The sequence below is a fragment of the Lycium barbarum genome, chromosome 8 (genome assembly GCF_019175385.1).
Source record: "Lycium barbarum isolate Lr01 chromosome 8, ASM1917538v2, whole genome shotgun sequence".
In the NCBI taxonomy this organism is placed as follows: domain Eukaryota; kingdom Viridiplantae; phylum Streptophyta; class Magnoliopsida; order Solanales; family Solanaceae; genus Lycium; species Lycium barbarum.
This window is the reverse complement of record NC_083344.1, coordinates 103,823,889-103,843,354: the sequence shown is the minus strand read 5'-3', so window position 1 is coordinate 103,843,354 and position 19,466 is coordinate 103,823,889. Positions and strand designations below refer to the sequence as shown.

The following is a 19,466-nucleotide window of genomic DNA, read 5'->3' as shown; positions in this document are numbered from 1 at the left end:
AACATCCGATCAACAATAAGACAAACTGACTGTGCACAAAAACTGTGTTATGTCTGTGACCGTAAACTCAAAAGACGGACCTTAAATTGAAATACGGTCCGTAAAGTACGATCGTAAACTGCTCACTTTTTGGAGACCTTTCTTTCCCTTCGTGACATGCTTAAAGACGGACCGTAAACTGAAATATGGTCCGTAAAGTGAGATCGTTTTTCGCATCACAGATCTAGAACATGTTTTGATTTTTGGATTTCGTTACACATCTCGGTTTCATATTGTTTTGGGGATTAGGTTACTCAGACATCACCAAATTTTCTACCAATTTTTCATAAGTCCCTCAAGAGTCAAGCTATTGGTGGGCAGACCAAAACTTCAAATTTTAAATTTTAAAGTATGGAATGCCCTCCAACCCATTTGGGTTTTATTAACAACCTCCTAAGAGAATTAAAAGAATTTAACATATCTATCCCCTCACAAGATCATTAACCAAGGTAAGCAAGCACTTAATTTCACAAAACCTAGCCTAATCAATACTTACTATCAAGTTCAAACTCACTGCTGAAAAATAAGAGTAGAGAGTGGCAATCATACCTTTTTATGATGAACCAACAGATCACACTAAGCAAAGACTTTGAGAGCACAACTTCAATCACAACCAAATTTAAACCTAGGGCAAAGCAACTTCGAATTTTGTGAGATTTCGAATTTTGAGTGTGAGATGTGTATTTATGGAGTTTAGAAAATGGAAGATGATGGATTTTTGGTGGGAAATCGTCAGGGTTGAGAAGAAGAAGGGAAGTTAAAGAAGGAACGTTACTGGAGGGAAGTTAATGGAGGGGGAAGTTAATGGGGTGAAACGGTTCTCTGCCTTTGATTTAAATCGCTGCCCTCTGTTATATTTAAATCGTGTTTTTTTTTTTTGTTTTTTTTATTCTAAATACGGTCCGTAAAGTGATTTACGACCCGTATTTAGAGATGTTGACGTGGGCAGTTCACTGTATTGTCTCATGAAAGATTACGATCAGATTACGGACCGTATTGTGAAATACGGTCCGTCCTCCATGGTCGTAAACTGTCATGTTGCATTACAGTGCTTACTGTTTTGTGACATTGTTAAATACGCCCCATTTTACGAGCCGTATTATGAAATACGGTCCGTAAAATGCAGGCGTATTTTGCAATATTGCGAAACAGTCTCTTACTACTTAACTTACATGTTGTTCAGCAATATTTTCTGCAATATATTCCTGCACCAAAACAACCATTACCCTATATGTAATCAAAAACAACCAAAAGAAAAATAAACATTACACTTGGGCTGTCTCCCAAGAAGCGCTTGATTTAACGTCGTCGGCACGACGGTGGTGACCATTCACTCCTTATCTTGGTACACCGGATTATTGTTCGTTCCAAGGTGCTTCAACCTGTAGTGGTCAACAATCCTATCCTCCGAAACCATTCCGTGATAGTGCTTCAATCTCTGCCTATTCACCTTAAATGTCCGAGTTCCATTTAAGCTTACCAGGCAGCAACTTCAACCGAGAGTTAAACAGCAATACAGGATAACCCTTGTAGAACTCTCGCTTCAGGATCTTCTTGTCATGGTATTGCTTCATCCTTTCTTTATAAAGTGCTGCACTCTCATATGCCTGGTACCGAAACTCATCCATCTCATTTAGTTAAAACAACCTGAGCTTGGTTGCTTCCTCCTAATCCATATTCAGTTTCTTCAGCGCCCACATAGTCTTGTGCTCAAGTTCACCCGGCAAGTGACAAGCTTTTCCAAACACAAGCCTGAAGTGTGAAGTCCCAATCGGAGTCTTGAAAGCAGTCCGGTATGCCCATAGAGCATCATCGAGCTTGCGGGTCCAATCAGTTCTATTTGCATTTACCATTTTTGCTAGAATACTCTTGATCTCCCTATTGGACACTTCAACTTGCCCACTTGTCTGAGGATGATAAGGTGTTGCCACCCTATGTTTGACCCCATATTTCTCCATCAGTCCCGCGAAAGCTCTATTACAAAAGTGGGAACCACCATCGCTGATTATAGCCCTCGGAGTACCAAAGCGAGTAAATATGTTCTTCTTGAGGAACCCCATGACACTATTGGCCTCGTTATTAGGGTAAAGCCACAGCTTCTACCCATTTTGACACATAGTCCACAGCAACTAAGATGTATTTCATGCCACCTGAACTCACAAAGGGTCCCATAAAGTCAATCCCCCAGACATCGAACACTTCTACCTCCATAACAAAATTCATAGGCATCTCTTGCCTTCTACCAATATTCCCTTGCCTTTGACATTGATCACAGGACCGCACCAATAGATTAGCATCATTAAAAATGGTCGGCCAGTAATATCTGCACTCAAGTACCTTAGCCGCAGTCCGATTTCCTCTATAATGACCCCCAACAGGAAAGTCATGGTATGCCTTTAGAATCGACATCACTTCACTATTAGGAACACAACGCCGAATGATGTTGTCAGCGCATGTTCGGAACAAATAAGGCTTGTCTCAATAGTACTATCGAGTATCCCGCAAGAATTTCTTCTTTTGGTAGGCTTTGATATCTTCTGGAACTATGCCTATTACCAAATAATTGGCAATGTCGGCATACCACGGTGCCACCTCCATTGACACAGCCAACACCCTCTCATCCAGAAAAGCATCATCTATATCAAGCTCATCAGAAGGTCTCCCAACCTCTTCAAGCCGAGAGAGATGGTCAGCAACCTGGTTTTCAGTTCCCTTCCGGTCCTTCACCTCAAAATCAAACTCTTGCAGCAATAGCACCCATCTGATCAGTCGTGGCTATGCTTCCTTCTTTGCCATGAGGTATCTCAAGGCTGCATGATCAGTGCAGACCACTACATTGGACCCCAACAAGTAGGCCCAAAATTTCTCAAAAGCAAACACAATGGCAAACAGCTCTTGCTCCGTCACTATGTAATTCATCTGGGCAGCATTCAGTGTTCTGCTTGCATAATAGATCAGGTCCATAATTTTATTGTGCCTCTGCCTAAGCACAACACCTATTGCAAAACCACTAGCATCACACATCAGTTCAAATGGCAAGGACCAGTCAGGAGCAACAATAATAGGAGCAGTAGTGAGACGCTCTTTTAGCTCCTCAAACACCTTTTGGCACTTATCATCAAACACAAATTTAGCCTCTTTTACAAGAAGCTTGCACAATGGGTTAGCAATCTTGGAGAAATCTTTGATGAAGCGCCTGTAGAACCCAGCAAGTCCCAAGAAACTTCGGACACCTTTGACTGAGATAGGTGGTGGAAGTTTTGCAATCACATCAATTTTGGCTTGATCGACCTCGATTCCCTTTTCAGAGATTTTGTGACCGAGGACGATTCCTTCCTTCACCATAAAATGACACTTCTCCCAATTTAGCACGAGATTTGTCTCCTCACATCTTTTCAGCACTTGACTCAGATGGCCAAGACAGTCTTCAAACGAATCCCCCACAACCGAGAAGTCATCCATGAATACTTCCGAAAGGTCCTCTACCATGTCAGAGAAGATTGACATCATGCACTTCTGAAAAGTGGCTAGTGCATTACACAAACCAAAGAGCATCCGGCTAAATGCAAACGTCCCATAAGGACAAGTAAAAGTGGTCTTCTCCTGATCTTCCAAAGCAATGTTGATCTGATTGTAGCCCGAATAACCATCAAGGAGGAAATAGTAGGAACGCCCTGCTAGCCTATCAAGCATCGGATCAATGAAGGGCATAGGGAAATGGTCCTTGTAAGTGGCTGTGTTAAGCTTGCGATAGTCCATGCAAACTCTCCATCCGGTGACAGTTCTGGTCAGGATCAACTCATTCTTTGCATTCGACACAACAGTGATGCCACCCTTCTTAGGAACACATTTGACTGGGCTCACCCGTTTACTATCAGCAATTGGGTAAACCACGCCCGCATCCAGCCATTTGATGATCTCTTTCTTGACGACCTCTTGCATATTCTCGTTCAGTCGCCTCTGATGCTCTACACTTGGTTTGCTATCCTCCTTCAACTGTATTTGTGCTCACAAATCCCAGATGGAATACCTCGAATGTCTGCTATGATCCAACCAATAGCACGCCTATACTCCCTCAACACCTCCAAAAGCTGTAAAATCTACTCCTCAGTCAATAGGGCTGAAACAATCACAGGTAATGTATTGTCTGGACCAAAGAACTCATATTTCAGATGTGATGGGAGTTGCTTAAGCTCCAACTTAGGTGGATCAATGATCGAAGGCTTTGCTGGAGGAGTTGTTCTATTTTCCAGATCAAGATTTAGCTTCTTTGGGTGGTATGAATATAAGCCCAACCCACCAAGTGAATTAACTGTCTCCACATAGCCTTCCATGTCTTCAGCATCGAAATTTATAAGAATACCAACTAGAGCTTCACCCAAACTTTCTTCTTCCATCTTGAACTCCACTGCTTCATCAACAACATTAAACGAATCAATTACCGAAATACTCTCGTAAGCACTTGGTAACTTCATCCCTTTGCTAGCCTGAAAAATCACTTATTCATTGTTGACTCGGAACTTGATTTCATTTTTCTCCGAATCAATCAGAGCCCTCCCTGTAGCAAGGAAAGGTCTCCCCAGAATGATAGGATTGTCCCGATCAATAGCACAGTCAAGAATCACAAAATCAGCGAGCAACAAAAAATCACCAACCTACATAATTACATCATCAACCACCCTAACAGGTCGTTTGATAGACCTATCAGCCATTTGCAATCTCATAGTAGTCGGCCTTAGCATCCCCAAACCTGATTGTTTATATATAGCAAGGGGCATCAAATTAATACTCGCCCCATTATCACACAAAGCATGAGCAAAATCATGGTACCCAATAGAACAAGGAATGGTGAACGCCCCATGATCTCCCTTTTTCTGAACAGTTGTAGTTGAAATAATGGAACTCACAGTGTGAGTCAAACTCACGGTTTCATGTTACACCGTTTTCTTCTTTGTCAGCAGATCCTTAAAATATTTAGCAAATCCGGGCATCTCCTTGACAGCTTCCAAGAAGACAAAATTCAGAGATAACTGCTTCAACTGATCATAAAACTTCTCGAACTTAGCATCTTCCTGCTTCTTTACCAACCTCTGAGGAAAAGGAGGTTTAGATTTGAAAAGCTGCGTCAAAGGGCGGAGAGCCCCTTTTATAGCCTGCTTGCTTGTGTTATCAACTTCCTTCACCATCTCTGGAATATTAGCAACCTTCTTGTTAGTAGGATTCTCATCGGCAATAATGAGTGCTTCAGACTGCACCTCATCCTCTTCATCTATCGGCTCAAGATCAATCACCTTCTCAACAGCCCCCTGGAGTGTTTTACCACTCCTAGTAGTGATGGCAAACACACGGTCTACACCGCCTCCCCCCATTCTTGGGATTTAGAATAGTATCACTCGGAAGTCCTCCCTTTTTAGGAGGGTGCTGCTCTCTTGAAATATCCCTCCTCTGTGACTCAAGCTTCTAAATAGCCACTGTATGGGAACCCACTGTTTCTGTCAGCCTAGATAAAGTCCTTTCAGACTTAGATTGATTTTCCAGAATCTTCTCAAGCATTGATTCAACCTTCGAACTACCTTGTTCTGTTGACTGCCCTTTCGGTGGTATATAAGGATTGGAACTCTTGTTTCCGAAATTGTTGTTGTTGTTGTAGCTCCCTTGGTTCGCACCACCATAATTATTGTTGTAGTTCCCAGAGTTGTTATAAGCACCTTGACCTTGCTGAGGTCTCCATTGATTCTGATTCTGATTCTGATAACCACCTTGGTAATTTTGTCTTTGGTAACCCCCTTGAGAGTTATTAACATAATTAGCATCTTCAACCTGCATAGGTGGCCCATCATGGAACGGACCATCTAGAGTATGGTACATCCCTTTTGGCAAAACTGCATCATCCTCACAAACATTTACCTTCTTGATTTGGGATTCATCAAACTTCTTCGTTAGCAAGGAAATATTTGTTGCAAGTTCTGCCAATGTTTGCTGGGTGTCTTGATTCTCCTTCACTATATTCTGGATCATAGCACTACCATACGGTACCACATCAGCATTGTTTGAGTGCCAAGCCTGATTATGAGTCGTCAGCTTGTTAAGTATTGTGGTCACTCTTCGATAAGTTTTGTTCATGAAACAACCATCAGCTGCATTATCAGCAATTGACTGCGTCACTGGATCTATCCCTCGGTAGAACTTCTCCATTAATATTTGTTCCGGAAAACCATGATTCGGGCTGTTCTGCCAATACTCCTTGAATCTCTCCCAGGCTTCATATAGTTATTCCCCCGGTCGCTGCTTGAATTCATATATCTTGTCACGAATTTCAGCCTTCTTTCTAGAGGGGTACCACTTTGTGAGAAAAGCAGTCACCATCTCTGCCCATGAAGTAATCAAATTTCGGGGCAGCTTCTCGAACCATGTTCTTGCCTCTCCAGCTAAGGAATATTTGAATAACCTCAACCGAATAGCATCTTGTGGAACGTTGTTCTGGATGTGATTAGCACACACATCCACAAAATTTTGCAAATGACGTTGAGGGTCATTCTCAGTAGAGTTCCAAAAATATCCCTCAAGTTTCAACAACTGGTATAGAGAGGAGTCAATTTTCACAGTAGCAGCTCCAACTCGAGGCTGAACAATAGCAGATGCATAGTCCTCCTCTGGAACAAGATCAGCGAAAATATTCTCATCATCTGATTCATTCGCCTGATTGTTCAACCATTCCCCTGGTTACTAGCACGTTGATTTTGCTGATTTTGATTCATGTTCACCTGGTTTACACAGAGTAGCAAACAAGGTGTGATGGAATAAGCAAAAGACTTCAATCAAAACAAACTCTATTTAGTAATTTCAAAACCGTATTCCCCGGCAACGGCGCCAAAATTTGATACGCTCAAATTACACCTATTAATGGTATAACGCGGATGTTGTAAAATATAGTAACCCAACAAGGTTGGGGTCGTATCCCACAGGGAATATGGTGTGAAAAGGTTACTAAAGTTGTAGGATGCTAAGCTTAGGTCTAATGTCTTAATCCGATGATTTTGGTAATAGTTGGTTTTTCTATACTAATTTCTATCTACTTGCTTTGGTGGAAATTTATGGTAAAAGAAACTAAGGTTGTGTCCCAGTTAGATAGAGTGTATGATCATGGGTATTGATCTTGATATACTTCTAATGGATCATTATATGAATGCACTTAATCTCTATATGAATCTCTACTATTTCCCAATAAATAAATATTATCTCTTTCTATGATTTTCCCAAATATAAGAAAGTAACTCTGAAGAACGATTAATCATGCCAAGTAAATTCTTCTTATTCCTAAGTGAATTTATTAAACAAAGGTTAAATCTTTGAGTCCTTGTTAGTTATTCTTACCAACCCTAATTATTTTCCCAAATAAATCAAGGTTTATGGCTTTAATCAATGTTTGCAACCATTAATTATGAATGAAGAATGAAAAATAACTAAACCCTAATAATCCATTATGTGCATATCAATCACAAACCCAATCACAAAACACCCATCATTGGGTTCACAACCTTAGTAAGGGAATTTAGCTACTCATGACAAAGAACAAGAAATAAGAAATTGAAGAATTCATAATTGCTTACTTTGGAAGAAAAGAGGAATTGATAATACTTGAATTGATGTTTGAACCTTCAAAAACTAGAGAGTATTTAATGTTCTAAGTCAAGAGACAAAAATATAATAACTGATAACTATTAAAACCCTACAATGACTATTTATAGGTTCTGAAAACGTGAAAGCTGCAGATTTGCACTTTGGTCCCGTCGATACGAAATACAGTCCGTAAAGTGAAATACGGACCGTAAAGTGGTTTACAAGCAAGTCATCCTTCCAGTTGTGAGCAACTTCAATCTTTTGAAATACGGACCGTAAAGTGGTTTACGGCCCGTAAACTGCCCAGTCGTCTTTCAACTTCCAAAACACCGACTTTCTGCCAAATGCTCGAATGGTTAAATACGCCTTGAAATACGGTCTGTAAACTGAGTTCATAAATCACCATGTCCTCAGCCTACCTTTCTGGTTCTGTTATTCTTTAATACGCCCATGGAATACGACCCGTATTTTAGAATACGGACCGTAAACCGAGTTTACGACCACTTCTGCACTTTCAACTGTTTTCATTTCAAATCTGTATAAGTAGCATGAATGAGAGCCCAAAGAACGTTATGACTCTATCGGAGTGACGTAAAGTCAGTAATCTCCGATTATATTATGGGATAATCATCATCACTCTATCTCACCTTGAAGGAACAATTATTATAAGGTGAGATCAACAACAATAAATAAAATCGAGAAAATCATGAAATTACTCAACATTCTCATAATAACATTGAAATCATAAACTTGGAACCTTTGAACATAAAATCATCATAGAAACATTCTCATCTTTAACATCATGAGAAGCGTTAAGAATCATGAACTTCTAGCTTTTGAAAACAAGGAGGTTATGGAAACATTTATGGAATCATAACATAGGAATCATGCCTTTGAAAGAAAGGGACGAGCCTTAACATGCCTGTCCGGCCTGCAACTACTACGCTTATTCGCCCGAGCTCATAAGTCTACATTTAAGAGGATGCACACTCTCGTTAGAATTATTGTAGTATACTTGCCCTAAGGTTTCAAATTAAGCTATTATATATCCTGCTGAAAATCGTGCAGCATCTCCCCTATTTATATGCCTAACACGAAATCATAATCCAGCAACCAACAACAATAACAACAATACCAATATAAACCACCATATTATCAATACCAATAGGCTCCATAAAACATCCCACATGATATTTTCCAAATTTCTCAACCAACCATAACAACATCCATAATACCAAAATCAAAGAATTATATTCGATTTAATCTCAAATTAATCCATAACTCTCTTTCAAACTCACCTCATGGCCCTCAACTTCAATTTAACTCTTTATGATTTTTCTCTTATGATTCTTTCCTCTCTAAGAATTACTAAACCTTTACATCATCTTAATCATGTAAGTAATAGGAAGAACATACCTTATTGTGGAAGAACTTCACTCTATTCACCCCTTTCCAAGATCAAGTTCATCACCACCTTGAAGAGAAACAAGAACAATTATCTTCCATAAATTTTCCTTGAGGTTTTGATGTCTTTTGATGATATGGAAAGGTTTTGGAAGATTATGGAAGGTTAGGAAGGATTATGGAAAATTATGGAGAGTTATGGAGTGTTATGGAAGTTGATGGAAAGTGATGTAAAATTATAGAACTCTCAAGAAGTGTGGAGGATGAGAGAATGGTGAAAATTGATGAAAATTAATGGGTTAGAGGGGTATTTATAGGTGTGTTGGGTCGGGTTACTGTAGCAGCGTTTTCCTGCTCCGCCTGCCTAACTTGTAACGTCCATAATTCTCTATTCCGATATCGCATCGACGAGCGGTTTGTTGCATTGGAAACTAGAATCGACGAACTTTATTTTAGGCTTTTGAAACAACTTAAAACTCCTAATATACTAGGAGATATACCCCTCTAAAGTTGACTAAAAATCTGCCCAAAATCCTGCCAACCTTTTCTAAATTTTCATCAAACTTATTTTCTTTGATTTGCTTGATCCCGGAATCTTCTGAAACTCTCCATACATTAATAATACTTGATAATGGTCATAATTCAACCTTTACTTAAACAATACACTTAATAATGCTTCGTTCCTCACAATCCAAAGTTATTTTACCTAGCCATAGCTCGAATACTTACATTCAAATTTAACCAGTGCTTCTCTGAGGTACGGGGTGTAACATCCTCCTCCCTTTTAGAAATATTCATCCTCGAATCTTGAGCTCTTAGGGATTTCTACAAAAAAAATTCCAGAGTTTCCCCTGTAGTTGTACCACTACCATCCTGTCACAACAACCCAAAATATGCAATGCCTCACAAGGCTACAACATCAATACCCATTTTGGACACACGACCAAGAAATCATTCAAAGAAGCATCACGTACCTGAGGATAATGATGTCTCTGGGTAGAGCTCTTTTGTTCTTGTGTACATAATCAGAAATAAACTAGTATCTCATCCTCGTTCTATCTCCGCTACAGTAATCTTGCCTTACCATGTCACGGCTACTCGCCATCTTGTGAATACTCTCTTTTTATCGCTCTTTATTTCCCTATTAGTGGGCAACTCCCTTGTTTACTCCTTCGATGTTGCCTCGAGCTATCCCTTCTTATACTCGTTGATCTTTTATACGTACTATATTGTCTACTTGTCGCATCTTTAGGATATGTCACTGCGTCTATGGGTGCGGTACATTTTCTCCAGTACGAGGGATTCAAACCACGGTCTAGAAACATCATATCTCACATCATTTTCTTTGACTTGTTAATTCCCCTAATGTTCCTATCATACTTTCTTTCTCATACCTACCCCATAATATACTTATTTTCGATCCATTTCTGCTTTCTCCAGATACATTCTCGAACTTTGGCCTTTTCAAGCTAACACATTTCTTTCTTTGGAATTTTGGGAAGGTCATAATTCATTTCAGGACTAAATATGCTCTTCCCCCCTTTTTTACGGATGTTCTTATACACCAGTAACCTTTGAATATTAATCATTTTTTATAATCACCTGGCGGACCCTAACGATCCTTCTACCCCTCGGTTCCTTATAATGTCGGAGTTCTTTTCATCCCATGGTTTGACTTATTTCCCTTTCTGTTAGTTGAAAGCTTGTATCAAATCAAAATGCTCATACATATCAGATCCAATACATGTGCCTCTTTTATCGTCTTTTCACTTCTATCTTTCATGACTAATAATTCCCTGGCTAATGAATTAAGGGGGATAGCGGAACTCATTAAACCTCTTCATGGAATATCTGATTATACTTCTCTTCTTTAACCCTAGCCTCCTTTCTCTTCTTCTTCTTCACAACTATCTCCTTAACACCCTTAAAATTCTTCTTGCTTTGGGTTTCCAATTCCGATTTATGCTTATATTATACCGTTAAAAGTTAACATTCCACACCTTTCATTTCCGGACTCGTCCCTTCATCCGCTTAACTCAGTTGTCTGTAATTCTCCTTAACTACTTATTTGCATCATAACTATGTGTTATAGTTCTTCCAGTGTCCTATCGCTTCTAGTTCTTATCATAAAATCCTTACAAGGTACACTCTTTCCCTTTTTTCTCTTAGTCAAGCCTTCTTCTTTCTTTCTGCTGCTACGACCGGTTAACTTTTATAAATATTCCCCTTGTATCTGTCTATCTTCTTTATGATCGAATCTCTATACTTTTTACAAAGGTTCTTATCTCATGTCACTGATATATTATCCTCTCTGTTGTCCTTGGTGATTGCCCGATTTTCTTCAATCAATCCGTTAGTGCACCCTTCCTACTTCCATTCTCAGGGGTTTTAAGTTCCTTTACTCCTAAATGCTCTTCTCTACTTGCCATTTAATAACACTGGCCCTGGAGTTCGTGGAATATCCTTTCAGAAGTGCGCATCCGTGCTATCTTTGAGTTACCTTTTTGGAAGGGATTCTCTGTTTCTGAGGTAGTGTGGCATGTTATTAAGACTATACATTCGCTTCTTCGGATGTCCCTCAAACGTCAGAAACTCTATAGCATCTTTTGCGAAATCCTGCTTATTCTTTCCCAATTTACATCCCTGTTCGTTGTTACTGCTCTTCAGTCCCACTTATCAAAATCTATTTGCGAACCCTTTATATTCGTCTTTCGTTCCATACTACATACTCCATTCTTTTCGTATACTTACTTTCGAGATTCATCCGAATGGTTCTTTGCCGCTGTACTTACCTTCAAGATTCCCATCTTGAAGCTTGAGTTAACCCTTTTTAGCAACATACCCTCGTTGCTTCTACCTCTCTTTTTCTCAGGGCATCCTAATCTTCTTACACTTGTATACTCACTTTCTCCCTTTTCCCTGATGTGATTGCATCAGGATTATCCAACTTTAATTTTTAGAGAGACTAATGTTGCCTTGCCCTGTAACACTTACCACTTGAAATTCAATACCTTATTCAATCAGTACCTTTAACACATTGCAACGTCGATTATCGGGGCACGCAAACTAATTGACCATACATAAAATATCGTGTATACCTCTCCTAACACCTTACTTATAATATATTCCCAATACTATTTTAAACTCGTCCCAGTTCTGTAGCTGTAATATGTCTTCTCTCTCTTTGCCAAGTCGGTCCGCCTTATCTCTCACAATCATCTGGAGTTTTCAACCGTGAGTTTCACATGCTTCTAATTTCCCTCAAGCTATTCTAGTCCCTCTTCCTTCTCTTATGTCCGAATTTGTAGGACTCTTAGTACACTTCGCAGGGGGTCACCCATCCTAGTATTACTCTTACCTCAGGATGCTTAACTTTAGAGTCTTGATGGGATCCGGTACGTTAATGCTGGTACGATTGCATCCACACTGCTGCGTGACCTTTATTACATGACCTAGAATAAGTTGAAGTTCTAACGGATCCCAATAAAATTCCTGTAATGCATCTCCCTCCGTATTGGGAAGATCCCTTACTTTCCTGACCGAGCAAATGCTAGTTTAGCCTTCAGAACTCTCAATAATAACCATCGATCAACACACGACTGTCTTCCATTCCTAAATTTAATATTCCTATTATGGGCCAAAACATCTTAGTCGGAGTTATCCATAAGCTTTAGCTTTCTTGTTTCCATCCCTAATTCCGCTTCGTTTCTCCGTGACTCGGCCTTTCGTGACATCCTTGTCTTAGAACTTCAAGTAAGGCTTTCCTTGAAATCTTCTAACCTTATCCTTTTTGAAGTAGTTCCTGGTTTCTCTTTCTTTTACCTTGGTCCTACCTTTGTCTTTTAGTCACGTGTCCTTATATACCTATCTCCGTACCACATCCTTACCAACATATTTCATGTGCTAAAAGGCCATTGTCAACATCTGGCTGTTTTAGTAACATACATCGTTCTCTTACCTCGGTTACCCCTTTGTACTCTTAAATCATTAGCATATTTATACTCAGGGGTCGTATTTAAATATATACTTATCCCTTCCACTTCTTACCTTGAGAAGAAGTTATAACTCCTATCTAATCATCTTGACGCCTCACTGGTGAAGCACTCTGAAAGGTTTAATCAGGTCACGTTTTGCCTCGATCCGACTAGCAATATAGGGAGTAACAGATAGCAATGTAGGACTCGGACCAGTCAATACATATATATCGTAAGGAAATACTGACAATTTACCTGCAACAATATTGGGTGAAGACTCAAGTCGCTGTCGCCTAGCTAGTACATAGGTATGATGCTGAAGATTACTCGACCTGGACGCTCCTCTTTGATATCTACCTCGGTCTGCTGATGTCTGAGAGCTTTGCCCTAGAGGGCGTACGAATGATGAAGAACCGACTGTTAATCCTGTGGGCAGGACCCTACCATTACCACGCACCCATGGATAGTCACGCCTACGATGGCCGGGCCGAGCACAGGCATAGCAAACATCTAACCCCAATCGGCACGATCCAGAATATAGTTTACCATACTGGGTACATCGTAGTATATGTGCTCTCATCTGACTGGAACCAATCCTAAACTGAGAACTGGAAACTCTGAAGCTCTGAACTGGCCCAGAATAAATGGATCTATCAAACCTGGGTCCAGGAAACTATGGAGGCGCACTAGTTATTGAAAGAGCTGAGTGCCTAGGGAACAGCTGCCTCGGGCCACTTCTAAACTCAGTGTCAATCCTTGAGGACCTGACCCTCTTCCTTTTACCCCATTACTGTGGCCCACACCCTGTCGCTGATCTTAGGCTGCTACTAACCGGGTCAGCAAAAGGATAGCTTGTCTCATCTCTTGGTCTGTGGCACCTGGTGGAGGAACTAAGGGTATTGGAGCTGGACCTGAGGCCCCTTCTTGCTCCACTGAAATGAGTAAAGTAGGAGAGGTCCGAGAAGGAATATCATTATGGAACTCACCCTTCTCTATATCTTCTAATGGCTCCCATTCAGTCCGTCTTCCGGCTACTGTTTTGCCCTTCTGGGCCACTGTAGCTTTCCTCTTCACAGGCATTGCTGAAATCATAACACATGATTAGGAAAGGGGGAGAACCTGATAACATAGCTCTATCGCACGATCTAAGATAAGAAAAAAAGGTCAATCATTTCTAAATACCCTGCAGCTTCCTGTCTATAAGTGTGGCGCACTTCACACCCATAAACAGGACTCTACCAAACACGGCTTGTAGATATACCCTAGGACGAACTACTATGATACCACTTTTGTCACGACCCCACTAAAGGCCATGATGGGTACCCAGTACTAGCCTACCGAGCACCTCTGATCTGACATTTCATTCGCATTACTAAGTGGTCCACATGGATAACTTGCAGATATCATGCTTAGTATGGTCATCATTGACAATGCCCACAACTAAATGCCAACAAAATTTACCAAAATATTATACAACGCAGAGAGATGGTAAAGTTAGAGAAAATCTAATTACATACGTCTATCTACGAACCTCTAAGTAGATTACATAAACCCATAAGATGGGGCAGGACTCTGCCATACCCAAGTGTATATATACAAAGAATAGCACTAATAATTGCAGCTCCAGAACAACTGGAGCTCTTCCAAGGTGTCGCTGACGGAGCTCCTAAGGATCGGACGCGTCTACCTGTTTACCTGCGGGCATGAACGCAGCATCAACAAGAAGGGACGTCAGTACGAACAGAGTACTGAGTATGTAAGGCAGGAACAATAATATAATAATACATATGGAGCATAACATAAGATAAAAGAATAACATGTACATCTGATGGCCTGTTAAGGAGGATACCATGCATGCTTAGCTTTTCATAAAATCTTTCTGATACATATGTGTCATAATAGTGTTGCGGAACGTGCAACCCCATCCATATATATAATAGTGCCAACGTAAGGTCGGTAAACTCCGATTATATTATGGGATAATCATCATCGCTCTATCTTACCTTGAAGGAAAAATTATTATAAGGTGAGATCAACAACAATGAATAAAATTGAGAAAATCATGAAATAACTCAACATTCTCATAATAATATTAAAATCATAAACTTGGAACCTTTAAACATAAAATCATCATAGAAACATTCTCATCTTTAACATCATGAGAAGCTTTAAGAATCATGAACTTCTAGCTTTTGAAAACAAGGAGGTTATGGAAGCATTTATGGAATCATAACATAGGAACCATGCCTTTGAAATAAAGGAACGAGCCTTAACATACCTGTCCGGCCTCCAACTACTACCCTTATTCGCCCGAGCTCGTGAATCTACATTTAAGAGAATGCACACTATCCTTAGATTCATTGTAGTATACTTGTCCTAAGGTTTCAAATTAAGCTATTCTATATCCTGCCGAAAATCGGACAGCATCTCCCCTGTTTATATGCCTAGCCAAAAATCATAATCCAGCAACCAACAACAATAACAACAATACCAACATCAACCACCATATTATCAATACCAATAGGCTCCATAAAACATCCCACACGATATTTTCCAAATTTCTCAACCAACCATAACAACATCCATAATACCAAAATCAAAGAATTATATTCGATTTAATCTCAAATTAATCCATAATTCTCTTTCAAACTCACCTCATGGCCATCAACTTCAATTCAACTCTTTATGATTTTTCTCCTATGATTCTTTCCTCTCTAAGAATTGCTAAACCTTTACATCATCTTAATCATGTAAGTAATAGGAAGAATATACCTTATTGTGGAAGAACTTCACTCTATTCACCCCTTTCCAAGATCAAGTTCATCACCACCTTGAAGAGAAACAAGAACAATTATCTTCCATAAATTTTTCTTGAGGTTTTGATGTCTTTTGATGACATGGAAAGGTTTTGGAAAATTATGGAAGGTTAGGAAGGATTATGGAGAATTATGAAAAATTATGGAGAGTTATGGACGTAGATGGAAAGTGATGGAAAATTATACAACTCTCAAGAAGTGTGGAGGATGAGAGAATGGTGAAAATTGATGAAAATTAATGGGTTAGAAGGGTATTTATAGGTGTGTGTTGGGTCGGGTTACTGTAGCAGCGTTTTCCTGCTCCGCCTGCCTAATTTGTAACGTCCATAATTCTCTACTCTGATGTCGCATCGACGAGCGGTTTATTGTGTTGGAAACTAGACTCGATGAAATTCATTTTAGGCTTTTGAAATGTCACGACCCGACTCGGGGCCGCGACGAGCACCCGGTGCTAGCCCACCCGGGCACCCTCTTAGCTTACTCTTATGCTTATATCTAGGTAAGCCACATAATTATACATGCATTTCCATTCATTCGTCAACTAGTCCCATATGGACAACCACACCTTTATATCATCATAGGCATTTATGCCACATCAATATACATGGGCCAACGTGGCCGACAAAATGATATACAAAACATAGGTCGACGAGGCCAAATACATCTACCCACACACACACATGTCTACGAGCCTCTAAGAGTATAACACATCACATTAGCGGGACAGGATCCCGCTATGCCCATAATTATATACACAAAAGAATGAGTACCCAAAATATATGGCTCCGAAGGAAATGGAGCTCTCTATGTAATCTCCGAATAGGAAGCTATGGATCAAGTTTGTCTCCCTGTGCACCTCCGAGCATGACGCAGCGTCCACAAACAAAAGGACGTCAGTACGAAGAATGTACTGAGTATGTAAAGCATGAGCAACATCAATAAATAAGCATCATGAACAACATATGAATTAGCATAGGAGAGGGGGGGGGGGGGAGACAATAATATCATCGTCATAGACTTACCTGCCTTTCATAGGACTTTTCATTTTTCATACGTATTTGTACACCTACGTCATCATCCGTATTCCATAATAGTACTCGTACCATACTTGTGCTCATATTCGTACACATATCCTTATTCGCATTCGTATACATAGTCTTTTCACATTCATATTCATATTATATACATAGCCATACACTTATATACATAAATAGCGTGCCCGACCATAAGGTTCGGTGTTTTATACGTACTTAGCCAACCAAGGCTCAATGTTATTTCTACCTGGCCCTACCAAGGCTTCAGGGTTATCCGTACCATCTGCAGAGGTGTGCGCGCGTTACGTAATCGTATACATACTTTATACATAATCATATATATATATATATACATCCATATACATATATTCTACCCGTCATTATAAGCTCGGGGTGTCATTATAGCCCTTCATGGGCACATGTGAATATAATAGCCCGTAGGCACCTTTAGCATCATTATTATCATTATCGTCATCACTATCATCATCATTATTGCTACATCCACATCTTAGGCTTACTCGTCATATGAGGGCGTAGTACAATCGTAGTACATGTTAAGGATCGTGAGCTTATGAGCTCGGAGTGTCAATCACTTGAATACAACATACTCATATAGAGGAATTAGAAATTTGGCCAAGAACCATGCCTTATGAAAGAAGGGTTAGCCTTACATACCTTTTCGTCGGACTATTCTACACTTGCACGTTTCCTTCCAATGCTAGCGTCTATACCTTCATTAGTATCATAACAATGGCCATTAGTCATTCACATCATCCACATTATCTAGGTTTCTCAATTTGCTTCTAATTCTCCCATATTTATGGTCATGACCTCCAACTTCGTCCATTCGCCTAAAGTGTCTAGTTCATGATCTTAGTACCATTTATAAAGCGTTCATATCACAACACAACAACATTCATGATTTAACTCCAACTATTCCACAAAATGTCACTATTCACCATTCATGACCTAGTTGACCACATTTTCTACAATCCATGTATTTTAATTCTCCAATACCTTAAACATCTTGTAAAAATCATGAATCTTACCTTAGAAGTTGTAGGAACAAGCTTTGGTTGATAATACTCTTCTTTGAGCAAAACCCTAGTTTTTCTCCATTTGGATTTCTTGACTTGGATGATCCTTGATGATTCCCTTTCCTTGATTCACTTGTCTTAATGTTATTGATGGCTTGTAATCCTTGAAAACTCATATAATAAATGTAGAGAGAAGTGGTGTAATGTTGTAATGAAATAAAACAAGTGTTGGTCCCTTTATTTAATGACTTGTTAAATTTGTGCTGAGATGAACAGTGGTCGTCCATGGAGGTTTACGGTCCGTATTTCAGTTTACGGACCGTCCCTCGTGGTCGTCTTTAAGCTTAAGCAGAACCAGAAACTTAAGGCTGCATGCATGGTGATTTAGGACCATGGTTTACGGGCCGTAAATCACTTTACGGTCCGTCCACCAGGTCGTATTTAACCATTTCCTCGGCTGGCAGAAAGTTGAAGCCTTGCATGGCAGTTTACGACTGCCAGTTTACGGACCGTATTGCACTTTACGGTCCGTATTTTGCAATTTACGACCACTGGGCAGTTGCAATTCTGCAACTGCCCATATTTCTTAGACTTCTCATTTTAATCACCCCCGTCCATGTACATGCATTGCTCACCTTGTATCTCATCTTAACTTAGCCAACTTCCTCGTCTCGCATCGGATACTTTCGAAATCTCGCCTAAGGTCATCAAACGTCGTTTCTTGCTCATAGACATCATGCACTCATATTCATCACTAGTTTATCCACTTGCGTACCAACAGAAAATTTTCCGAGGTGTAACATTCTCCCCCCCTTAAGAACATTCGTCCTCGAATGTTAAAGTGTTCGGGGATTCTATAAAAATTTCGCCAGAGCCTCCCCTATAATATGGCACTACCATCCTACCCCAACAACCCATAATATCGATGCCTTACAGGGCCACAACGTAATAGCATAAAAATTTGGTCACACACGACCCAAAAAGCATAAAAAGGAATACATACATACCTTATGATCTTGACGTCTCATCTTGGACTTCTTCCAAGGGCTGAAATAAATTTGGGTATTTGGACCGCATACTTTCTTCTGCTTCCCACGTCATTTCCTCTCGTTTACTGTTTCTCCATAGAACTTTAACTGAGGCTACTTCTTTGTTTCTAAGCCTCTGTACTTGTCTATCTAGTATGGCAATGGGTATCTCTTCATAAGTCAATTTCCCTGTCACTTGCACATCATTCACTGGGACGATCCTAGTAGGATCTCCAACACATTTCCGAAGCATCGAAACATGAAATACTGGATGAACTGACTCCAAGTCTGGAGGTATATTTAACTCATAGGCCACTTTTCCTATCTTGCGTACAATTGCGTATGGCCCAATATACCGGGGACTGAGCTTCCCCTTTTTGCCAAATCTCATTACGCCCTTCATCGGCGACACTTTCAAGAATACCCAATCTTCCACTTCGAACTCTAAGTCTCTTCGACGATTATCCGCATAGGACTTCTGACGACTTTGAGCCGCTAGCAACCGATCTTGTAT

The 19,466-nt window shown here is 40.0% G+C and overlaps 1 non-coding gene across 1 annotated transcript; it reads left to right on the top strand.

Annotated features, from left to right (window-relative positions):
* The first annotated feature begins 6,250 nt into the window (after positions 1-6,250).
* Positions 6,251-6,356, top strand: LOC132608458 (small nucleolar RNA R71). Its single transcript, XR_009570377.1, has one exon. It is a non-coding gene; the product is annotated as a small nucleolar RNA R71 (small nucleolar RNA).
* Positions 6,357-19,466: the final 13,110 nt, after the last annotated feature.